The 20,451-nt window shown below is 36.7% G+C and overlaps 2 non-coding genes across 2 annotated transcripts; one reads left to right on the top strand and one right to left on the bottom strand.

Annotated features, from left to right (window-relative positions):
* The first annotated feature begins 212 nt into the window (after positions 1–212).
* LOC128285821 (small nucleolar RNA R71) lies at positions 213–319 on the top strand. Its single transcript, XR_008276369.1, has one exon. It is a non-coding gene; the product is annotated as a small nucleolar RNA R71 (small nucleolar RNA).
* A 4,610-nt stretch (positions 320–4,929) lies between these two features.
* On the bottom strand, positions 4,930–5,035 carry LOC128286229 (small nucleolar RNA R71). The gene has a single exon (XR_008276773.1). It is a non-coding gene; the product is annotated as a small nucleolar RNA R71 (small nucleolar RNA).
* Between the last annotated feature and the right edge of the window lie 15,416 nt (positions 5,036–20,451).

The following is a 20,451-nucleotide window of genomic DNA, read 5'->3' as shown; positions in this document are numbered from 1 at the left end:
TCTTACCCATCCAAACTCTCATGGTAGGACATTGATAATCATTGTTGGCAATCCGTTCTAAAATTTCATATGATTCATTCTAAGATTTGTCCAACAAGGTATCATTGGTAGAAACATCAACTACAATTATCATATGTGCATTCAACCTATTGTAAAACATCTTCATTCAAAGTCCAGTGTGTAAAACAACTTCATTCAAAGTCCAGTGTTGAAATCCATGCATCAGACATTTCCGAATTAACTCTTTAAATTATTCCCAAGCTTCATATAGTATTTCATACTCTGATTACCGAAAAAATGTAATGTCATTTCTAAGCTTAGCATTCATATTTGGTGGATTATACCGTAGCAACAATCTCTAGCAAAGATCATTCCAAGATGTCCTAATAGCAAAGCATTCAGCCATGCAAAGTGTATTCAGGAACACCTTGTTTTCCAAAACAAGTTACAGACCTCTAGCAAAAGTCTTAAATGCACTCTTGGATCTTCAGTGGGTAATCCACCAAACTGTCATACTATTTGCTACATCTGAAACATTATAGATTTTAGCTCAAACTACTGAGCTCTATTTGTGGTCTAACTATCATTGGATTCATATCATCCAAAATTGGAATAGCATGCTCTCAAATTGATCTGTGACGATCATCTATCACACGATCCATAGGAGGATTATTATTGTAACCAAGTGGGTTATCATTAAGACCAGGGTCATTTCCTCCCTAGCCATATTTCGCAGCTTTTTTTACCTTCTTTGCAAAGTTCTTTTGATCTCTGGGTTAAAAGGATATTCTTCATTAGCAAGAATGCCTCTTCTCATACACAGATGGCAAACCTGTAAAAATTAAATACAACTAAGTTAGCTAAAACTAATGGAACTAGGTATAATAACCAAACCAAATTTCACCAAATTACTGATCCTCAGCAACGATGCCTAAAACTTATCGCATATGAATATGATATGCGAATTGTGCAAGTATACACGTCGGATCAAGTGATAAAGTGATAAGTAGGATTGTCTCTACAAGGATCGGATTAGGTATAAAAGTGGTTAAGTTATTTTAACGAATTATGATTAATGATATGGAAAAACAAAGATAAGTATGCAGTGGTAATTTAAAGGAATAATAATGTGTACTAAATGTGTACTGACTAATACTGGAAAATGCTAAGGCAAAGCAAGAGTAAAAATGCAATGGAAATTATAAGAATAACTACGTGAATAATATATAACAAAAATACAATGGAAATTATGAGAATAACTGCGTGAATAATATGTAACGAACAAGTAAACAACTAAATATGTTATGGCAAGATGCTATAGCGAAGGGTAGAGGATATATGATGTTGATTTCAAAGGTCGAGATTACTAAGAATCTACCCTTTCTATCAATAATGCCTCAGCAAAATCATACTCAATCTACTACTCAGAAGAGTTCTAAAGTGGTCTGCTTCTTTCGAAAGCAAAAACCTCAAGTTACCTTGACTTAAAGAGATATACGTCTATAGACCTTTAGCATAGTATCTTGCATTGTTTTGTTTTCTTTCCATATGAATGTTGCTCTGTGTCGAGAGTCTACTACAAGTATCGATTGAGTACTTGCTCATATCATTCAATTTTAGTCCAACTAATCCAGCCTTTTCAGAATTAGATTAGTTTATGGGCATGCTTCAAAGTCATCTATTTTTAGGGATTACGCACATACAATTTAGAAATAAAAACAATTGAATAAAACAGTAAATTAATTTAGATCTATGCTTCAACCATTAACGAAAATAAAGGTTTCATCATATAACCCCAACCCTATGAGAATTAGCTCATGGGTTGGCAAGTAAATTCAAAACCAAAATATCATCCAACATCATTTCAATCAAATCAATTCACAAAGGAACAAAGTAAGAAATATGGAAGAAATTCAAGAAGACAACTTTCGCTTGTCCAGTTCACACTACAGTGGCACTGTGTCCTGTGGTGGCTGAGAGGGATTGCCTTCATCTTCCTCTTTTCATCTCTACTCAGTCGTTACCCTCTCTTTTTTTGCCTCTGAATATCCACACACTTTAGGATTTCCTCCTTTGGATTTCTATAAGCTTTTTCCCTAGGGTAAATCCAACAGTCCATGATATCTTCTCCTTTTTTTTTAACCAGATTTTTCTAGTACAAGTAGAGTTGAGCTGAGACCGCTATGCGTTGAGTGTTAAATCGATCATCTTCCTTGAATTTTCATGGCATACAAGTTGGAAAACTGTCCAACCTGTTGCCCCGGCAAACCTTCACTTATTTATTTCTTTCTCCACATCCTGCACCTGCCAAACCACCAAACATAACCCTTCCACATGCAATTAAAAGTACCTAACATTTAAACATAGTCCAGGCTTCTAATGCAATCATGAAAATACTAATGAAATGTTCTGAAATGCAACTAAATGTACCCAAGTACAAGTAATTAGCTAGGTCTAAAGGCATGAAATATAGCTCTTTTCAAGAGTTAGCAACTGTACAAGTAGCAGTATATCTAAATGGCGATGATATCTCTAGCAATTGATAAGTGTTAGAAGCATAATAAGAATGATATAAGTGTTATGATAATATGTATGAAGTTTAGTTGTAATATAATATGATGAGTAAGTATGCAGGTTTAGTTTGATATAAAAAAGGTATGAATCAATCAGATGTGTGAACGGTTCAGGTAAGTGAATATTGTGTAAATGTCCTTCTGTGATTCCTCTGACAAGACAATTATATTGCTAACTAAACTAGAAGATCATGATATGAAAACAAGTGTAAGACCATGCAGTTGAGACCCATATCATCATATACTATGAAACACTCATGGTGTAGCCTCTAGTAGAATGAAGATTGGACTGGCAGATCATGATACGTGAAAGTGTGTAAATCCATGTGGTAAATATACATGGAAAGATATGATTGTATGTATGTTCATGGTGTAGCCTTCAGTGATTTGTAGATCAAATTGGTAGATCATGATAGATGAAATATATGTGTAAGTCCATCGAGATAATAAATACGTAACTTTGTATGTTGCCTTTGTGGCATATTTCTTATGTTGCCTTTATGGCATATTCTGTTTGGCCCTTGTGGCATACTCTATAAAGTTTGTTTGGTAAAAAATGATTATTCGCCCTTATGGTAAGTTCTAAATAAATTTTGATCGCTTGGTGATAGATACTACTATGATAAGGTTATGATATGAAAGAAGTTAAGTTGGTAGAATAAGATTTTTGATGTAATTGAATAAGTCTTAAGGGAATTTCTTGAAAAGAAGTGTGTATTTGTATGTTCAGAAAGGGTATCCACCGTGATAACCTGTTAGTTGAGAATTGGGCATGTTCGTAGTTATGAATGAGATAAGTATTCATTAGTCTAAGTTTTTCTGTACCATGTAGGGTCGAACCTGAGTTATCTGAAATATGCCATATTTGAGTTGTATCATATCTTTTTCTGAAATCATATAGAATTTGAGTTATTGTTATCCTAAAAATCTGGGGATCTATAAGAAAGTTGTGTGGAATTCATCTGAAGGATTTGTATAGTTCATTATCAGTATGAGCTTGTAGGTGTATGTATCCGCCAGTGAATAATATCTATGAATAACTATTTTGGATTAAGTGTAAGGGTGAAGAGATGGTCTATATAAAGTATTCTTTGAAGGGATATTCTTTGAAAATTACCTTTAAGGTTCTAAGAAAAAGAAAAGACTAAGCTAATCTCTGGAAGGATCATAAGTTAGTTAGTCATGTAGTTAAGAGAGAATTGGTACGATTAAGGGTGTAGTAGTTGGCATCTAAGTGTAAACCTAAATCTGTGATAGTATCTACCCAAATAGAAGTAAGTGCTTATGAAGGGTAGCTAGCATAAAGATGTTCTTCAAATATTATAAAAGAATCTACCAGGGTGTTATGTATTAACTCTAACTAAGTTCTCTTGAACTTACAGTGTTTGTTATTATTTCAAGTGATGTAGTAAGAAAATGTTCCAGAAGGGACTACGCCAGGGGTACATCAAGGTAGCGATGAAGTGTGTTATTATACATACGTGGAAAAGTGGCGTATTGTAGTATCATACTCTAAGAGTTAGTCTTTAGTAAATATTTGTATTGTTAAGCTGTAATTGGTTTGAGTAATATTTTATTCTAAAATACTTTCTTTTGTTTTTTTATATCTAGCCTATAAATGAAATGATAGCGAAAAATGTTTTAAGTAATAAGTGTCTGTCAATTGTTCAGAAATTCCCTTAAGTGTTACATGTGGTAACACTCGAAATTTGAGCCCGATGAGTCGGGTCAGGTTGAGGGTGTTATAGTTAGGACCTATAGATACAATTTTTAACTTTTTTTAATTTTGTTTTTATTTTGTTTTCATGTTGTGTTTGACCCAAAGCTTCGACACTCCAATCGAACCACCCCTAGATCATGAGCAACTACTCAGGACAATTGTCAAGCGATGAATACTGATCCACTTGCGGTTATAAATTTAGTCTGAGAAAATCCATTGTTTGAAGTACCAAGAGACCAACAAATAAATATAATTGAAGAAGTCCCAATGGAACACAGGATGCTGCGTGAGCACGCCCTACCTACATTAGACGCAGAGCGAGGAAGAATAGAATGACTGGCGATTAACGTTAATATTTTGAGGTAAAAATAACCACTATCCAAATGATCCAAAATGCACTGCAGTTTAAAGAGAACATGGTTGAATACCCGAATTAACATTTAATATGAGTTTTTCAATAATGTGAAACCTTCAAGTACAACAGGGTATTCGATGATGTCATGCATCTTCGGTTATTCCTATTTTCTTTATACAACAATAATTGGTTGGATTCATTGAAGTCGGTTTCCATTACAACATGAAACGACTTAGCGAAAAAAATTCTCCATAAATTTTTCTCGATTAACCAAACCATTCAGTTGAGGCAAGAAATCGCCAATTTTAAACAGTTTAAAGGTGAGTCCCTATACGATGCGTGTGAGCATTTCAAGACAATGTTAAGAAAATGCCCACACCATAGACTACAAGCGTGACTCTAAATACAAATTTTCTACAATGGTGTTAACGGCCACATAAAATCTAGCTTAGATGGAGCATCCAATGGATCTCTTATGTTCCACATTTATAAACGAGCCTACAAAATAATTGATGACATAACATGAATTCGTACATGTGGCCTATGAGAGATTTATGTACAAATTTAAACCTTCAATGGCAAAAGAAATAAACTAAGAAAATGATGATGATCAGTTCCAACATATTTTAGAAAAGTTTAACCATTTGGAGACACTCTTCAAACCGACGAGAGTGGAGCCACATTATGAGAATTGATCGGAGGAAGCAAGCTATGTAAATAATAGAGGTGAAAATCCGTATTCAGACAGTTGGAGGGACCATTTGAACCTCAACTGGGGAGGTAATAAATGAGGTGCAAATCAAGCACAAAACCAATCGAACCCTTCTTACCAACCTCCACCATTGCAACAAACAGTCGTAGGGAATGACCACGTTACATGTGGTCAAAGATTGACCGACTAAAGGGAGAGATGCAAACTATTAAGACAGACATTCAACAAGTCTAAACTACTTGTGGATGACTTGAGTCCCAAATGGATAGCCTTTGTGACCAAATGAGTCAGTTGATGACAATGTTCCAAAAACAAAATGGTCAACTCTCCTTAGTAACATGGAGAACAACCCTCAGAGAGATGGAAATGAGCATGCAAAGGAAATTGCGTTGCGATTGGGCAAGGCAATAAAGCTGCCAATCATACCCATTTATGAAGAGGAGGAAATTTTGGAAGATGTCGACAAGCCAACGGAGGAGGATGAAGAAGCTGAGCACCATGAGCCGATTGATGAGGTAGCCAGATCAGTGTTTGATCCAGTAATGTCAAACCCAAGCACAACAAAGGTACCATCCTGATGAGATTAGTGGACAACAAAAAGGGACAATGTAGATTTTATAAATTTTCTTAATTTATTTAAATCCCTCAATGTCAATTTGCCGCTATTAGAGCTTATAGACAAAATTCTGAAATATGCCAAATATTTAAAAGAAATCATGAAATGGCATAGGAAAATGAAAAAAGGTGAGCAAATTGACATCGATGCCTTTAATTGCAAAGAATATACCTCCGAAGTTAAAAGATCCGAGTAGCTTTACAATCCCAATAGAGATTTAAATTGTTGGTTTATTTTCATTGAAGACATGGCCATGATTTTTTAGATTTGTATCCTCAATTATCTACTGATTGATTCAAATCTTGATCTATACGATAATTCATTTCAATATATCAGTTTCAACCTTATAACATCTTACTCAATTTATATGACAATTTAATTTCATTTTTTCACAATTTCCCTAAATTTTCACATTTTATTCCATTTAGTCCTTAAAGCTGAAACTATCATTTCTTTCGCATTTAAGCCCCTTTTTCCAATCCAATTTTGATCACATCCTTTTGCAGACCTCTAATATCATAATTATAGAAATTTCATGCTAATTTTGAATTATTTCATTTTAGTCCCTATACTTTAAACTAGCATTCAAACTTTACAATTTAGTCCCTTTTTTTCATTTCTAAGCTTAGAAGCTAACGTTGAAACACCAAAAGCTTCAAAAATATCAATGGTAACATTAGAAAACTTTAACAATATCACAATTTAATCCCAGGGCAAGCTAAATCAAGCTACAAAGATCTCAAAAACATAAAATTTACAAAAAAAATAGGCTCACTTTGGACATATATGCAATGGCTGAATGTTTTGAAGCTTTTTCAATGGCTTCCAAGCTTTCTCACTTTGTTTTTAAATGGTGAAAGGTCGAAGAAACAAGAAAATAATGACTTTGGTTTTATTTTACTATTTAAAATATATTAATTATTTAATTAATAAATTAACATATAACTTACTAAATTATAAACACATGACCATCCACCATCATTTAAAGTGGTTTAATTTCCATTTAAACCCCTGAACAATTACTATTTAAACCTTTTAACTAATAAAATCAATAACGATCAAATTTTACGATTTTTAATGATTTTGTTCTTGTACCTTAATTACTAATCGTTCAATAAAATTACTAAAAAATCAATATAATGCTATAATATACTCGTAAATATTAAATCATCGAAAAATAATGTTTTGAGACCATTGTTTTGGGCAGCACTAAAAAACAAGTTGTTACATACTATGTTTTGACATAAGTTCATTTGGCATTTGATTAAATATATTGAAATGAATAGAATTGTAATAGGTTGAACTCATGTTGAATTGTTTTTTTATTAGAAATGGTTAAATGATTTGTTTGATATGAAGTGTTATGAGTTTGGGATGTTTTTTGTGTACTGAGTTGTGTAAATGATATAGATTGTTTGGCTCATCTTAAATTGGGATTCAAAATAACATTTTTAACAAAAGTAAGGTTCTCATCATGACTACAATTGTCCAACGTTGCAATGTGGTGCCAACAGTGAGTGATGCCGTGACATCAATCTACATGAAGTCACATCATGACTTATTGTGTTGGTGAGGTCACGACATGGACGATTTGAGGTTGCAACATCGGACGTAAATTTTTAAAACTTCATAGTTTGGTTGTAATTTAAGCTCAAGTTAACAAGAGAGCTTTTATAAGCTCATGTATGACCCAAAAATGATTGTGATTATGCATTTAAATGTCTATTATTTATGTATTTAAATGATGATATGTTCCATGATGTTTTGAATTTATTAAATTGATGATCATAGCATCTTGTAGCTTAAACTTGACGACCGGGTCTAGTATGATGTGTTACATTTGATGTGGTAGAGGTTTCGTTCTTATTATGCTTTACATCACCTTCAAGCCATGCACTTAATTGCATCTTGGTGTGGTGTAGTTATATTTTTATGGACCTTTTGGTGTGCTAGGAGGGATTTTATATGATGCCTTGGGGTTAGCACTCATGTGCTTTCTAGTGTGGTGGAGGATTCCCATGAATCCAAGTCTCCTACTGGTGTTTACTAAGGGCTACGTATCATTAGAAAACTAAAATCACAATATATGAGAAGATTGAATCAAACATGAATCATGAAATGAATTATAGAGGCTAAACATGACTTGGCTAAATACTATAAAAAGAATGAAAATATAAAATGTGAGAAAGGTGGACTAAATATGAATTATGAAGCAAATTCTAAAAATTAAACAACTTTCTTTAATGCCCTCATAATCTATGAGTTGATATTTAATCATAGGACTATAAGAAATTAGAAAAAAAAATTATTAATGAATCATACGACTAAACTAGCTCAAGGAAATTGACTTATGAGGAGTATGAAATGAGAATTTAAACTGCATTTACATTAATTATAATTATATTGTAAATTAGTATGGAATGAGCATAAAACCTCTTAGTTTGGGATCTAATGCCCTTAATATAGTATTTTTGTCTATATGTACTTGTATTTTTTGAACAAATGGTTTAATAAATATCCATAAATTTCATTAATATCTTTGTATATTGTCTTGAACAACTATTGCATGCAAAGCAAAATGAAAGAAAATATTGACTTACTAATTATCTAACATTTAAGTAATACTAAGTAGCAACACGTGGTTGTATCGTAATATAGAAAGACGACTTATATAAGTAGATAATCTAAACACATCTTTAGTCTAATGGACATTGAGCAAATTGATTGTAAGACTAATATTTCATCTATCAAGCCCAATTGGGGAGATACATTGTCTTGGGTATCGGAGTGCATGACTCCTAGAAGATAAAGACATAGTTGTGTCTAACTAGATTGATAATACATCGGATAGGACCTAAGTAGAATATATCTTAGATTCATTTGTGGATTTATTCACTTGTGATGTTCATAGTGCAACTGTGACAGCCCAAAATTGACCCTAGTCGGAAAGTGGTTTCGGGACCACAAAACCGAGTCATAAAAATAATTAATTGTTATATTCTATGCTTATTGTGTGTGTACATGCACATGTGGAAGTTTCATTCTCTAATTTTACCAATTGTATGAGAAATTATTAAATAGGGATCAATGTGAGACATGGTGAAATATGATAGGCTAATTTTAAATGGCTTATTAGTGCATGTTAACACAAAGGTGGACTTGCATGTCAAATTGCCCAATTTATTAATGGTGGCGGCCAAGATAGGATATTGATGGGCAATATATATGTTTAATTAGATTTTTGTAATAAGGAATGGGTCATTGGAGATAAAATAATGTTAGTAAAGAAAGAAAAAGAAAAGAAAAAAAAAAAAGAATGCTCATCCTTTCCCCATTGCCGTGAATTGAGCAAAGAAAACCAAAAAAAAAAAAAAGTTGAAATTTGAAGAGGAGAAACTAAGGTATTTCGGCCATGGCTATCCTAGTCTAAGGTATGCATGGTGATTTTTCTTTTTAATTGACTATGAGACTAAATGGATAAGTACATAGCTTAGTTGACCTATGGTTTAATTTCATGAGTCCATAGCTCAATATCCATTCGGCAAGTGCTAAATTAGTGTCATTTTGATAAGTTTCTTTGGGATGTTAATTACTTGTTAAGTAGCTTAATTGATGCTTGGATGAGTAGGATTCATGGTCGTAAGAGCGTATATACATTTTAGAAAGAAAAAAATGTTGTTGTTAGTTGAGTTGCATTTGATATTCATTCGGTCAAATGGGAGAAGAATAAGATGAATTTAAATGTTGTGGTTTATTATTTAGTTGGTTAAATGATGTGGTCATTGCCGAATGCAATGGTGTTAAAGGAAATAGGGTCAAATGTTGGTTTGATGAACTAATTGCTAGTGGGCAATGTGTTGTATTGAGAATGTTTGAGTAAATTCAAAGATGTTTATATGATGAATTGGTTGTAGATGTACATGCCTAAATAAAATGCTCACTAATGATTTTGAAATTAAGTTTTATTATGTTGTGAAAGGAGTGGCCGAAGGAGCTATAGACTATTGCGGATGTATGATGGGTTAGTAGAGTCTCTAAATTGATATGTGGTAAATGTAAGTGTTAAACGAAATGGAAATGGTGTTATATTGGAACATGCACATTCGCCACATGATTGAATGCATAGATGGGTGATTTCGTGTATTCGCCATAAGTGAGCATATTGGTGGCTTAATCTTGACTTAGAAAAATCGGCTAAAGGAAAATATGGGCTAAAATGTGGAATTTGATTCATGATTGCATACATATATGACTCTAATGCCTAATATATAAGGGCTAAGTACCTTGAATTTCCCCTTTGATATTCAAAATGATTGAATCAATTTATTTGTTAATATTAAGCTCAAGAGCAAAGGGGAACTAGATCCGATAAAGGAAAGGAAAAAGTAATTGAATAGCCGTTGAAGACGTTCGACAACATCCGAGGTAAGTCATTAAGCGCATATATTTGATATTGCTTAAATGATTGGAAAATCTATGCAATTGTGTTTAATGGAATGCTATATATATATGTATAAATGAAATTGTATGTGTATGGAATGAGGATAATTGTTGAATGTAAAAGAAATAGTGGAATGTGTAGAAAGTTTGCTTTCGGCACTATGTGTGGGGCAATACGGGTGTATGGTGTCGAGATTGGCACTAAGTGTGCGTCTTTGGAAATATATGGCACTAAGTGTGCGTGCTGGAAATATTTGGCACTAAGTGTGCAAGCTGGAAAAAAATACGGACCTTTGGGTGTGCGAGCTCGGAGGGTATGGCACTTGTGTGTGCGAGCTTAAATTACGTGGCACTAAGTGTGCGAAATCGAGTAGTAAGCACTGTGTGTGCGAACTCTATATAAATGGAGGTGTGTCTCCATTGAATTGAGTATGGACAGCGGATCGGGTAAGTACCTCGAGCTCAATGACGAATAGAGAATACGTTCATGCTTGGGGTTGAATTTGGTAAGCCTTAAATCTATGTGATGATTGAAATTGTATGGTTGTGCTGGAAATTGAGTTAATGTGTAAAAATGCTTGATTATCTTGTTGTGTAGAATATGAAATGTGGATGTATGAATCGGTATGAGATTGGACTGAAAGGTCCGAGGTATTATGGTATAGATTCGATATGGACGAGTACCTAGCCTCATTTGTTGTACATGTAGTAGTAACTTTATCGGTGGATTGATGAATGCTTATGACTTCTGAGTTGTAAACTCACTCGGTGTTTTTCTTGTCACCCATTTTAGGTCTCTTGGACTCGTATTGTTGCGTGCTCGGAACCGTCGTTGAAGTCATCACACCGGCTGAAATCTTGTGGTATTGTTCTTTTGTTGTTGAAGAACATTTGGCATGTATAGGCTATTATATTTTGTCGAATTGTGGGTTGTAAACTTTAAGCCATGTGAAAATGGCCTATGTGGTCGTCGAGTGGGATGCTAGAACCTATAGCCACGAGTCTTAGAAACTCAAATTTTGTTAAGGTGGCCATAAATTGTGTCATGTATGATGGATGATTAAGGCCAAGGAAAAATTCATGAAATTGGCATAGTCTACTGCAGTAACTGTTGCGGACAGCAGCAGTGAGATGAGATTGAAAAATCACTAAAAATAGTAGAAGTAGAATTAAATAGTGAGTAAATTATGTAACTGATCCTTGATGAATCTATTTTTATATGGACGAAACGAAACGACCATATGAGCAGTATACTGGGAAATATTAAAGTTCTCGTGAGACAGGGCCAGAACGATTTCTGGGTCCCCTGTCGCAACTTTGAAAATTTACCATAAATTATCCAGAAAGAATTAGGAGTCATACCTTATATGTACAGATTCCATTTTGAGTCTAGTTTCATTAGAAACAAACGGCACCAGTATTAAAGCCCTGTACAGAAAGATATTCAAGTTGTAACGCGCGGAGGTCAGAGCAGTCGATCCCTGTAACATGGGTAACTTTAACTAATAAACCGTACCAATTGGCCCAACCCAAATTTCTAAAAATAAATCCATGGATGGGTATATGAGTCTAAATTCAGGGAAAATTTACGAAACCAGTTTCGAGTTTTGGAACTCGAGATATGATTTTTAAGGCGACGGTGACGCAGTTTTCCAGCCTGTCCGAAATGCCAAATTGGTCGGTACTTTAAGAGGATTTGTCTCGTTAACCCCTCGTGTCCGACACGGCGTCGGTCACGAGTTAGGTGTTACAATTTTATTGGTATCGAGCTATGGTTTAGTCGGTTCTAGGACTACCATAGCGCGTGTGAGTCTAGCTATACATGCCAAATTGATAGTGCTTAATAATGTGATGACTTGACGGTTGAAATTTTTGTTTTGATTAGTGATGGAACCCGGTAGAGACCCTTGGCGGATGACGTTGAAAGTGTAGCGGCTGCTCTGCGCAAGGGACACCGCTGTTGAGCCTCGGTCATCCGCGAATAATCAAAATGAAGGGCGAAACAAGCCTTCTTCACTATGATGAATGAGTGGGTCGCGCAATATGCCCGAACCAACCCTACTGTCCAACCATTCCCGAATTTAAACACTCCACCCCAAGAGCCCGCAATGCCTCCATTCATCGATCCTGTGAGGTGAGTAAACCACCGTGGACTTGATTAGGAAGCGTGGGGCCGAGGAGTTCAAGGCCATAGTTACTTGATGATGCCGAAAAGGCCGAGTTCGCTCGATAACACCATTAGAGTATTAGATGAATGTCATGCACACCCGACGAATGTCTTAAGTGTGCTATATCCTTGTTATGAGACTCACTTACTATTGGTGGAGGACTTTAATTTCCATAGTCCCAAATGAACGAGTTACTTGGGATTTCTTCCAATCCAATTTCAAAGAAATACATTAGTCAACTGTTCATCGATCGAAGCGTAAGGAATTCTTGGAACTCAAGCAAGGCCGGATGATCAGATCTCAATACGAACATGAGTTCGTAAGATTTAGTCGGTATGCTCGGGAGTGTGTGGTGATGAGGTTGCGATGTGCAAAAGATTTGAAGAAGGATTGAATGAAGAGTTAAAGTTACTAGTGGGAATTTTGGAGATAAAGGAGTTCGTGGCGCTAGTCGAACGAGCTGCAAGGCGGAAGAACTTGGGAAGGAGAAGAAGAAGGCTGAATTTGAAGCAAGAGATTACCGTAAAAGATCGACGAGTAAAGCTCCATTCTCGGCTGTAAAGAGGTTCGGGAGGACACCAAGAAGTCGAGGACGATCAGGAATTTCCATTAGAGCCCGACCATTGACGGACTCCCGAGCTACTTCATAGCTAGTGTGGGCAATAATCGTCAAGAGAGACCTGAATGCCCCCAATGTGGAAGACGACACCTAGGTGAATGTTGGGGTAAATCATTAATAGGGCTGTTATGGATGCGGTTCAAGGACCACTTCATTAGAGATTGCACGAGCTAGATGAGAGGAATAAGACGCAAGGTGCAAGACCTAGTGGAACGACGGTGGAGGTAGGCCCCGAGAATCTCTGGAGGTAGGGGTGGTAATCGAGAGGAGCCTCTAATACGGCTGTCCGATCCGAGACCCGTACTCTGCTAGAGCATATGCCATCCAGCACACGAGGAGGCATCCTCCCCGACGTTATCACCGGTACTTTTACTCTCTTTGATACTATTGTGATTGCATTGATTGACCCCGCTCTACTCACTCATATGTATGTGAAACCTTAGCATCCAAAGAAGACTCTACTGTTGAGTCTCTTGAGTTCGTAATTCAGTGTCAAACCCTTTGGGTCAATACGTGCTTGTTGATAAAGTGTGCAAGAGATGCCCCTAATAATTCGAGAATCTGTTTCCGGCCGATCCGATGCTTCTACCATTTCATGAATTCGAGTTATTCTTGGTATGGATTGGTGACCGTGCATGATGCAAAGGTGGATCGCAAAAGGAAAACCATTGATTTGAGGAGTGCAAATAATGAGGTAGTCCGAGTCGAGTCTCTTGATTTAAAAGGAGTTCAGAATAATATCTTCTATGACCGTCAAGATATGTGAAAAGGGTGTGAAACATACCTTGCGTATGTGTTTGGGAGTAAAGAGACGGAAAGGAAACTCGAATCGGTACCAGTGGTTTGTGAGTATTCGATGTTTTTCCGAGGAGTTACGGGATTGCCACCGGTTCGAGAAGTGGAATTCGCATCGGTTGTACCGGTACTACGCCGATTTCAATAGCCCGTATCGTATGGCATTAACGGAATTAAAGGAATTGAAGGTTCAATTGCAAGAATTGACGGATAAAGGTTTCGCTCGACCGAGTTTTTCTCCATGGGGCGCTTTATTGTTTGTGAAGAAGAAGGACGGAACCATGAGGTTGTGCATCGACTATCGTCAACTCAATAAAGTGACGATAAAGAATAAATATCCATTGCCACGAATTGACGATTTGTTTGATCAATTAAAGGGAGCCTCGGTGTTTTCAAAGATAGATTTGAGATCGGGTACTATCGGTTGAGGGTCCGAGAATCGGACATACCCAAAACCGCTTTTAGAACGAGGTACGGTCACTACGAATTCTTGGTGATGCCGTTTGGGCTCACTAATGCCCTGCGGTGTTTATGGATTTAATGAATAGAATTTTCAGGCCATACTTGGATCGGTTCGTAGTTGTATTTATCGATGACATTTTGGTCTATTCGAAGATGAAACCGAACATCTTGAACACCGAGGCTAGTGTTGCAAATCTTACGAGATAAGCGCTTATACGCAAAGTTCAAGAAATGTGAATTTTGGTTGAAAGAGGTTAGCTTTTTGGGGCACGTGGTGTCCGCGACGGTGTCAAGGTGGACTGAACAAAATTTCGCCATAGTCAATTGGAAACCTCCAAGGAATGTTACCGAGGTTCGAGCTTTTGGGGCTTGCGGTTATTACCGACGATTTGTAAAGGCTTCTCAACGATAGCCACGCCGATGACGGTTACTCCAAAGGACGTTAAGTTCGAATGGACGGAGAAATGCCAAAAAGTTTCGATCAATCGAAAACTTATTTGATGAAGCCCCAATTCTAGTGCAACCCGAGTCCGGCAAGGAGTTTGTCATCTATAGCGACGCCTCTACTTGGGTTAGGTTGCGTATTAATGCAAGAAGGTCGAGTTGTGGCCTATGCGTCGAGGCAATTAAAGCCACATGAGAAAAATTATCCGACTCATGATCTCGAATTGGCGCCACCGTATTCGCCTTAAAGATTTGGCGACACTACTTATTTGGTGAAAGGTGCCATGTATACTCGGATCACAAAAGTCTCAAATATTTGATGACCCAAAGAGACTTAAATCTGCGACAAAGACGTTGGCTTGAGCTGTTAAAGGATTATGAGCTGATCATTGACTATCACCCGGGAAAGGCGAATGTGGTTGCGGATGCCTTGAGTCGGAAATCACTGTTTGCTTTACGAGCGATGAATGTACACTTGTCTATTCTACCCGACAATGTGTTAGTAGCCGAATTAAAGGCCAAACCATTGTTGGCTCATCAAATTCGGGAAGCTCGAAAAGTTGATGAGGAGTTGCTTGCAAAACGGGTGAGTGTGTTCGAACAAGGAATCGAGTTTCAAATTGATGATGACGATTGTTTGAGGTTCAGAAGTCGTCTGTGTGTTCCAAAGAATTCGGAACTTATTTCGATAATTCTAAATGAAGCCCATTGTAGTCGAATGTCAATCCACCCGGGTAGTACTAAAATGTACAATGACCTGAAACGCCAATTTTGGTGGCCCGGTATGAAACGAGACATTTCTGAATTTGTTTCAAGGTGTCTGATATGTCAACAAGTGAAAGCGGAACATCAAGTGCCATCGGGATTACTTCAGCCAATCATGATACCCGAATGGAAATGGGATCGAGTCACAATGGACTTTGTATCCGGACTGCCATTGTCAGTGAGTAAGAAGGATGCGATTTGGGTCGTTGTCGATAGACTAACTAAGTCACTCACTTTATCCCCGTGCGTCACGGATTTTTCAATGGACAAATTAGCGGAATTGTACGCTTCTCGATTGTGAGACTACACGGGTGCCTATTTCTATCGTGTCGGATAGAGACCCAAGATTTACGTCGCGATTTTGGAAGAAATTGCAAGATGCTTTGGGTACCAAGCTGCATTTTAGCACCGCTTTTCATCCCCAAACCGATGGTCAATCCGAACGGATAATTCAAATACTCGAGGATATGTTGAGATGTTGCATCCTTGAGTTTAGTGGTTCATGGGAACGGTATTTACCTTTGATTGAATTCGCCTACAACAATAGCTTTCAATCAAGTATTAAGATGGCGCCTTACGAGGCTTTATACGGTCGTAAATGCCGTACCCCATTATTCTGGACTGAACTTAGTAAAGGTAAATTCTTCGGGGTTGATTTGGTTAAGGATGCCGAGCAAAAAGTTCGAGTAATTCGTGAAAGTTTGAAAGCTGCTTCGGATCGCAAAAAGTCGTATGCGGATTTGAAAAGAAAAGATGTTGAATATCAGGTTGGAGACAAGGTCTTTCTCAAAGTTTCACCACGGAAGAAGGTGCTTAGATTTGGCCGTAAGGGCAAATTGAGTCCGAGGTTCATCGGTCCATCTGAAATATCTCTGACGAGTTGGGCCAAGGCGTATCGATTAATATTACCCCGAGCTCGAAAAGATTCACAACGTTTTCCATGTTTCGATGCTTGACGATATAGGTCGACCCGACACACGTAATTACTCCATCCGAGGTCGAGGTTCACCTAATTTGAGCTATGAAGAAGAGCCGGTTCGCATTCTGATGCGTGAAGTAAAAGAGCTACGAAACAAGAAAATTCCATTGGTAAAGGTGTTGTGGCATAAACACGGAATTGAAGAAGCCACTTGGGAACTCGAGGACTCTATGAAAGAGCGATACCCGAGCCTATTTACCGGTAAGATTTTCGGGACGAAAATTCCTTAAGTGGGGAGAGTTGTGACAGCCCAAAATTGACCCTAGTCGGAAAGTGGTTTCGGGACCACAAAACCGAGTCATAAAAATAATTAATTGTTATATTCTATGCTTATTGTGTGTGTACATGCACATGTGGAAGTTTCATTCTCTAATTTATCAATTGTATGAGAAATTATTAAATAGGGATCAATGTGAGACATGGTGAAATATGATAGGCTAATTTTAAATGGCTTATTAGTGCATGTTAACACAAAGGTGGACTTGCATGTCAAATTGCCCAATTTATTAATGGTGGCCGGCCAAGATAGGATATTGATGGGCAATATATATGTTTAATTAGATTTTTGTAATAAGGAATGGGTCATTGGAGATAAAATAATGTTAGTAAAGAAAGAAAAGAAAAGAAAAAAAAGAATGCTCATCCTTTCCCCATTGCCGTGAATTGAGCAAAGAAAACCAAAAAAAAAAAAGTTGAAATTTGAAGAGGAGAAACTAAGGTATTTCGGCCATGGCTATCCTAGTCTAAGGTATGCATGGTGATTTTTCTTTTTAATTGACTATGAGACTAAATGGATAAGTACATAGCTTAGTTGACCTATGGTTTAATTTCATGAGTCCATAGCTCAATATCTATTCGGCAAGTGCTAAATTAGTGTCATTTTGATAAGTTTCTTTGGGATGTTAATTACTTGTTAAGTAGCTTAATTGATGCTTGGATGAGTAGGATTCATGGTCGTAAGAGTGTATATACATTTTAGAAAGAAAAAAATGTTGTTGTTAGTTGAGTTGCATTTGATATTCATTCGGTCAAATGGGAGAAGAATAAGATGAATTTAAATGTTGTGGTTTATTATTTAGTTGGTTAATGATGTGGTCATTGCGAATGCAATGGTGTTAAAGGAAATAGGGTCAAATGTTGGTTTGATGAACTAATTGCTAGTGGGCAATGTGTTGTATTGAGAATGTTTGAGTAAATTCAAAGATGTTTATATGATGAATTCGGTTGTAGATGTACATGCCTAAATAAAATGCTCACTAATGATTTTGAAATTAAGTTTTATTATGTTGTGAAAGGAGTGGCGAAAGAGTTATAGACTATTGCGGATGTATGATGGGTTAGTAGAGTCTCTAAATTGATATGTGGTAAATGTAAGTGTTAAACGAAATGGAAATGGTGTTATATTGGAACATGCACATTCGGCCACATGATTGAATGCATAGATGGGTGATTTCGTGTATTCGCCATAAGTGAGCATATTGGTGGCTTAATCTTGACTTAGAAAAATCGGCTAAAGGAAAATATGGGCTAAAATGTGGAATTTGATTCATGATTGCATACATATATGACTCTAATGCCTAATATATAAGGGCTAAGTACCTTGAATTTCCCCTTTGATATTCAAAATGATTGAATCAATTTATTTGTTAATATTAAGCTCAAGAGCAAAGGGGAACTAGATCCGATAAAGGAAAGGAAAAAGTAATTGAATAGCCGTTGAAGACGTTCGACAACATCCGAGGTAAGTCATTAAGCGCATATATTTGATATTGCTTAAATGATTGGAAAATCTATGCAATTGTGTTTAATGGAATGCTATATATATATATGTATAAATGAAATTGTATGTGTATGGAATGAGGATAATTGTTGAATGTAAAAGAAATAGTGGAATGTGTAGAAAGTTTGCTTTCGGCACTATGTGTGCGGGCAATACGGGTGTATGGTGTCGAGATTGGCACTAAGTGTGCGTGCTGGAAATATATGGCACTAAGTGTGCGTGCTGGAAATATTTGGCACTAAGTGTGCAAGCTGGAAAAAAAATACGGCACTGGGTGTGCGAGCTCGGAGGGTATGGCAATCGTGTGTGCGAGCTTAAATTACGTGGCACTAAGTGTGCGAAATCGAGTAGTAAGCACTGTGTGCGAACTCTATATAAATGGAGGTGTGTCTCCATTGAATTGAGTATGGACAGCGGATCGGGTAAGTACCTCGAGCTCAATGACGAATAGAGAATACGTTCATGCTTGGGGTTGAATTTGGTAAGCCTTAAATCTATGTGATGATTGAAATTGTATGGTTGTGCTGGAAATTGAGTTAATGTGTAAAAATGCTTCGATTATCTTGTTGTGTAGAATATGAAATGTGGATGTATGAATCGGTATGAGATTGGACTGAAAGGTCCGAGGTATTATGGTATAGATTCGATATGGACGAGTACCTAGCCTCATTTGTTGTACATGTAGTAGTAACTTTATCAGTGGATTGATGAATGCTTATGACTTACTGAGTTGTAAACTCACTCGGTGTTTTTCTTGTCACCCATTTTAGGTCTCTTGGACTCGTATTGTTGCGTGCTCGGAACCGTCGTTGAAGTCATCACACCGGCTGAAATCTTGTGGTATTGTTCTTTTGTTGTTGAAGAACATTTGGCATGTATAGGCTATTATATTTTGTCGAATTGTGGGTTGTAAACTTTAAGCCATGTGAAAATGGCCTATGTGGTCGTCGAGTGGGATGCTAGAACCTATAGCCACGAGTCTTAGAAACTCAAATTTTGTTAAGGTGGCCATAAATTGTGTCATGTATGATGGATGATTAAGGCCAAGGAAAAATTCATGAAATTGGCATAGTCTACTGCAGTAACTGTTGCGGACAGCAGCAGTGAGATGAGATTGAAAATCACTAAAAATAGTAGAAGTAGAATTAAATAGTGAGTAAATTATGGAACTGATCCTTGATGAATCTATTTTTATATGGACGAAACGAAACGACCATATGAGCAGTATACTGGGAAATATTAAAGTTCTCGTGAGACAGGGCCAGAACGATTTCTGGGTCCCCTGTCGCGACTTTGAAAATTTACCATAAATTATCCAGAAAGAATTAGGAGTCATGCCTTATATGTACAGATTCCATTTTGAGTCTAGTTTCATTAGAAACAAACGGCACCAGTATTAAAGCCCTGTACAGAAAGATATTCAAGTTGTAACGCGCGGAGGTCAGAGCAGTCGATCCCTGTAACATGGGTGACTTTAACTAATAAACTGTACCAATTGGCCCAACCAAAATTTCTAAAAATAAATCCATGGATGGGTATATGAGTCTAAATTCAGGGAAAATTTACAAAACCAGTTTCCGAGTTTTGGAACTCGAGATATGATTTTTAAGGCGACGGTGACGCAGTTTTCCAGCCTGTCCAGAAATGCCAAATTGGTCGGTACTTTAAGAGGATTTGTCTCGTTAACCCCTCGTGTCCGACACCGGCGTCGGTCACGAGTTAGGGGTGTTACAGCAACATACTTTAATCTTAAGTGGATGATGGTCTATGTATGCATGACTCATATACTTTGATGTAACTAAAAGCATGAGTTCAAATAGATAAGGAACCAAAAGCTAGTACGTTGGGTATCCGATTTCTACAGTATGTATCATCATTCAACAATAGTGGAACTCATAGCTCAATAAAGGGTAAATGATATCCTTTTATCGACTTTACATTATAGATGAAAAATAAACATGTTTATGAGTCATTTATCTTTATGACAAACAATTTCATTACTATTTGATAGTAATTGACTTTT

The sequence above is a fragment of the Gossypium arboreum genome, chromosome 12 (genome assembly GCF_025698485.1).
Source record: "Gossypium arboreum isolate Shixiya-1 chromosome 12, ASM2569848v2, whole genome shotgun sequence".
In the NCBI taxonomy this organism is placed as follows: Eukaryota; Viridiplantae; Streptophyta; class Magnoliopsida; order Malvales; family Malvaceae; genus Gossypium; species Gossypium arboreum.
This window is presented reverse-complemented; position numbering and strand designations above follow the sequence as displayed.